This window comes from Arachis duranensis, chromosome 1, assembly GCF_000817695.3.
Source record: "Arachis duranensis cultivar V14167 chromosome 1, aradu.V14167.gnm2.J7QH, whole genome shotgun sequence".
Lineage (NCBI taxonomy): Eukaryota > Viridiplantae > Streptophyta > Magnoliopsida > Fabales > Fabaceae > Arachis > Arachis duranensis.
In genome coordinates, this window is record NC_029772.3 from 130,737 (window position 1) to 137,041 (window position 6,305).

Genomic DNA, 6,305 nt, shown 5'->3' on the forward strand with positions numbered 1-6,305 from the left:
AGACTTAAACTAGTAAAGTTAGATTACAATATTACATCAAATTTTAAAGATGAAAAAGTGGATACTTACCTTTAAAGTGTGGTTTGATAAAATTTTTTGGAGAAGTCTTATTTTGTGTTTAATAAATAAAAAAATAATGTGTTTATACTTGTAATTTTTAAAAGTTAGAAGTACTTTTAAAAATATTAAAAAATTTTTTTTAAAATTGACTTGTACTTATCAAAAATAAAAATTTAATATAATTCTATATAATAATAAATATTCAAAATTAACTTTATTAATTAACACTAAATTTCGTTTATTTTTTGCACACACTTTTTATTGTTGAAATTCTTATATATTTCTAATTTTTCTCACCCTAATCTTTACAAATTTCATGCACATCACACACCAAGTATAAACTTCTTCTATTGTATTTTTTTTGGACTTTAAAAAAAAAAACCAAAAATACTAAAGAAATTAAATACAAGAAGAGGGATCAATTGCTTTTTCATGCTTGAGCTAATGGATAAGGATCCGAACCTTTTTCAGAATTACAAGTTTAATTTTAAAACATAAGGCAAACATTAGGTTAATGTTAAAGCAATAATAATATCGAAGTGATCACATTTTGTAATTGAAAAAGTGTTTATTATTTTTCATAATTTTTTTTTGCAAGTGATGTTAATTAATTTATTCTATTGCTCCCCTTATAATATATTTGGTTCTTGTACTATTATTAACCTACTAAAATAGAATAAGGTTTTATGTTTATTAGTCTTATTAAATGATAATAATGCTTTATGAAATTTGTTATTCAATAATATATAACTAACTATTTAGACACATTTGACATAAAAATTCATGATTTTCTTTATTTTTAATCTTTCAATTCTGAGCTTATAAAATAATTTTTTAATATTTATATTATATAAAATTCTAAAATTAAAAAAGTAATTATTTTTTATTATTAAATATGTCAATTGAATTTTTTATTTTTAAAAGATATTTTATTAAATAAAATTGTGGTGTTTGTGTGTTTATTAAAATTTTATTTATTTTAATTTTATTAAAGACAATCCCTTTTAAAAAAGCTGTCTTTTAATTACTTTAAAAAAATAAAAATTTTACGAAACATTAGAAGAATGCCAAGTCAGTGATATTAATATATTATGGCTTTGACCAAGCTTTACTAAGCACAGTCAGCGTTGTTGTATCTTCCTATATGGCATAACATGTTGGAGAAGAGTGAAAGAAGAAATGGAACGAAAAGTTTTGAGAATAATGACCCATAGGACACATGAACTTACAACATGTTGGTGGAGAAGATTTTTTCAAAAGTATCGAATGAAAATAAAATACAAGAGTAATAGAGGCATTTAAGACAAAACAGAATGTTAGATAAATATTATGATACTTTTGAAGTTTGAAAGATAAATGTAAGAAGTTGCAAATAAAATGTTTTCCTTTCGAAAAAAAAGGTATAGCTAGAATATGTTTTTAGGATGTAAATTAAAATTTATTTTAAATATATATTTTATATTTCAATATATATTTATATTAATAGCTGATTTTAATGTACAAAGTATTATCGGTTCTAAAAATGCATTCTAACTAAATTTTCTAAAAAGGAATTACAAGTAATCTCACTAAAAATAAAAGGTGATTGTTTTGGTAGAACAATTAATTTATACGTACTAGCTAGTAAGATAGAAAAATAAACAAATAAAAAATTTTCACATAGATTATATTTTTTTAGTCATTATTTAATATTTATTTATTTTCTAAAAATTATTATATTAATATAAAAATACATATGTATAAATACAGTTAAAATCAGCTATTATTAACATATTTATGTATAAATATATGTGCAATTTAATTTATTTTTAATGTGTATTTATAATCTAACATATATATTTTATATTGATGACTAACTTTAATAACTGATTTTGGTATACACGTAACATAATAATTTTAATATATTTAATATATATACTAAAAAAGATATAATCCGTGTGAAAATTATTTATTTATTTATTTTATCGTACAAATAAGTATAAATTAGTGACTACATATACTCAAATAAGCACCAAAATAAAAACATGAGTAACAGAGTGAGAGCCCTTTAAAAAGAAAGAATTCCACTTGGCATACATGCAAGTTGACCGGTGATAGCACTTAGCAGCATGGTCTATTTGGTGGCGTATACATTATTAACACTGCAAAGTTGCACTTCTTCCAAAATGAGTTCCACCCATCCACTTGCATTGCCACACTGGAAGTGAATCAAGACATACGTGTTCCTTCACCTCTCTATATATAAAGTTTTCCATGCCATAACGAATCCGAGACACAAATTGCATGAATCTTTATATGTATCCTCTTATTATTATGGCACCAAAAAACTTTGCTTTCTCTTTGGCTTTCTTTGTAGCATTAATTATTTTCTTTCATGGGTTTCAGTCCATTGAGGGACGCTACCTAAAGGACGAGGTGCATGGTGTGATTTCAAATAATGCAAATACATCTACAAACATGGTGGTTAGTACAACGGGGCTGCCACCACCACCACCACCACCAGCGGCGCCGGTTCTCGGACATGGTGTTGATGATTTTAGACCTACAGATCCAGGTCATAGCCCAGGTGTCGGACACTCAATTCACAACTAGGAATGGGGCTCCGCTTATGAACTCATTTGCTCGCTCGCTATATTATTATTATTATTATTATGTACATCAAAATAAATTCACATTTTAATTTGGTTCTAGGCCTGCACTTATTATCACGAAAATGTTTCGATTTTCTTATTTTTTATATCCAAAGTTAAGATTCTAGCTAGGCAATTTAGTAGTTATTAGGTATAGGGAGTATTGGTAGTATATACTAGTATGTATAAGGTTAATAAGTTCACTTCTCGTTTTCAGTATTATGTATCCCTAAAAATATTACCCATGAATTCATTCTTCATCTTTCAATTTTATTGAGTTTGTTGTATTTGAAGGAATGTGATAATAAAGGTAAGGCAAAAGCTGAATGGGGTCATGCATGTGGTGTATGTATTGTCATTTGTCATAGCCGGAATTGGATAATGATCGCCTTAAGCGAATCGTCCCCTTACTAACAATCTAATATTTTTTTAAATAATAATTCTTTTTAAATTATATATTTTTGAAGTTAAGATTATCAAATACCGTTGACAAGCCAATTAGAAAAAGGCCAGATCAATCAGAGAAAACGTAGATAGTTTACGTTAAATTGGGTCACTGAAAAAAAATCCTAGTGCGTAGTCAAAAAAATTTTATGAGATTAAATTAAACTAATATTTCTTTACTAATGTTATATGTCACGAGCATTTCTTTTTTCTGGATACCCCTTAAAAAAAAAAACAGCTGGAGCAATATCTAAATTACTATTACTTTGTGGTAATCAACTTTCTTTCTTTCACCATTTTAAAATAAGAAGAGAAGATTGAATAACACATTTTGACAATTACCATATTTAATGACTAGTTTGGGAGTAAAGAGGAGTAGGTTGAACATATTATTGTCAGAGCAATGCTAGGAGGCCAGCAGTTTTATTGAATTTTGGCCAGCATGTAACCAGCAGAGGAAGGTGAGCCATTGGATGAAATCTCACACCAATTTCACACCATCAAATCATCATTGATGGCTAGTTGATGGCTAACAATCACAAAAATTACTGGTCCCCTAGACTTTTCCTTATTGTTAACATAAGACAATATGCTCTTTCTCCAAAATGGCTTGTTATCAAATTAAGAACATGGAACTATAAAAAAAGATTTCACCCAACTTCTCTCAAAAAGATTTTTTAGAAATCTTTTGAGACTATTTTCTTCACTTATTTTTCTCTAGTTCTTCTCATTATTCTTTATTTATCAATATGAAATAAGAGAACTTATAAAATTAATTTTTGGGTATTCTATAAGAACACTTGACAACAAATTTTACCTTAACTTTATCGTTCCAAAAGAATTCATTCATCATCTTGTAAGTTAATAAATGTTTCAACATGTATTTTTCACCGTTATCTCACATTTTTAGTTTTTGTGTTTATTTACCAATAATAAAAGTGTTTTCCTAAAAAATTACCTATCCTTAATTTTTCTTCAATCTTTATTTACTTAATTTATTTTTCCAAACCTACACCCAAGTAAAACATGAAGTAACATGTGCAACTTAGTTCGAACTCTTTGCTTTAAATCTGTTGTTGAGTTTTGAGTTCCCTTCTGAAAAAAAATGTCTAAATATTGGTAACTAAGTCTATAATTTTTCTTGGCTGAGAATAAAATAATTGAGGCGAGATAGGATTATAAGAGAAATATTATTTAGTAAGTACAACAAACACTTGAGAGAAGAGATCAAAGAAAAAACATATTTTTGTATATATACAAATTTGTTTATGTAAATTGACCGCTATAAATTTGTTAGCCGTTTGATTGAGTTTAAATTTAAAGTGTGTTCCAGAAAATAAGTTCTTTATTTTTACCGTTCAAATATTTAATATGAGGTCTATGGTTGAAGATATTAGTCACGCAATAGCACTTCTATTTTGTGGTATTTTTATCTTCTTGGCTTTTGTTTTATAAAATTTGATGCTTGCGTAGTTTATCTTATTGTATGCATATTTTATGTAGTGATTTATGATTCTCTTGTATCCTATGGTAATTTGTGATTTTTTACTTCTCAGATTGAAAAAGTTTTCTATATTAAAAGTCTTAGAGTGTTCTTGTCTCTATTTTTTGTTTTTCTGTATACTTTTTTGCAGTTATTGGTATATTAATTTGCTGTTATCATTTATTTGTAAATAAGTATTATTGCTCTTCTAATTCTTATAAATAAAAAATTATGTGTTTTATTTCTATCAAAATCGATTAACACGGTTGTCATATTTGAAAAAGAAAGTTTCGATCATTCAACATATGATCTTCGACGACAAAATACATCCAACGGGGAGTTATGGCAGTTGTATTTGAAATCCAATTTGTGTTAGGATACATTGTAATGTTTTAGTCATAAATTGGTCTACAAATAGGAAATTAAAAAAGAGGTTGAAATTATTTAGCAAGTACTCTAACATCCTAATATCACATTTGATACAATCGAATACATATAGAAAAAATCAAATTGTTCGATCCACTATTCATTTTATTTTCGTTTTAAGTTTCTCTCTAAACTTGTAGATTTCGAAATTGTATATTTCAGTTTTTTAAAACACTATTAAACTTTTTTTTTAACTTCTGAATTTTTCAAGTTTAATTATGGATCACTTTTATCGAAATTTTCCAAAAAGAACAATAGGCTAACATCCAGAATACCCATAATTATTGTAATTTATGCGTAATTAGTTGTCCATACTTTAAGTCGAGAGTGGAGACCCAGTGAAAGTGGCGGTTCCCAAGTCAATGGAGCTGCCAGCTTTCTAAAGATTCTTCATTAATTTCCACCCCCACTTGAGTGAAGAAGTACATAGTGCTCCTTGTTGAAGCTTAATTAATTCATTACCAACCATTTGAATCTCACACTCCCACTTTATTAGCATATGTAAATGTATTTGCTCTTTTCTTCTTTCATAATGTTGCCTTGTTTGATGGAGAATAAATTATTTTAAGGGTTTTGCTAGGTAGACATAATCATCTGTATACTTATTGAATTGAATATTTGATAAATTTATTATTCACATTATTTAGTATTTTTATTGTCTATCTATACTTTTTCTTATTTTAACGGTACACTTCTTTCTATTTTAAATAATTGTTATTTTTGTCAAATTAATAAAATTATCTACATTTTTTTAAAAATGGATATATTTAAAACACAATATATCTAATATAACGTGTAGTTAAATACTTGAGAATAAATATTTCATTTGTTTAATGTTTATTAGTAGTTTGATTAATATTTAAGATGATTTATTAGAGAGACGAATATTGTTATGTCATTGATTATTAAAATTTCTAAGAGGGTGAACTATGATGAATGAGGTTATGCTTTTGGCTTCGCTTTTGTTTGCCCTTCTTCAACCCGATTTCTTGATTTGATTAACTAACGCACATACATGGTTACCCTAATAATTAATTTGGTGCAATGTGTGATTCATAAACTAATGTTCTATATAGTATTTTTTTTTTCTTCTTCGCCACAGTTTTTCTTTTTCTTTTTCTAAAGATTACTACTGCTCTTAAGTTTTATACAATAAGGATTATTTGTATATAAGAGGTATCGTCTAATGAAAATTAGGGATGACAACATTATATAAATTTGGGAGTATTCATTCCATTATTATTCGTTTGAGGTGGGTAATT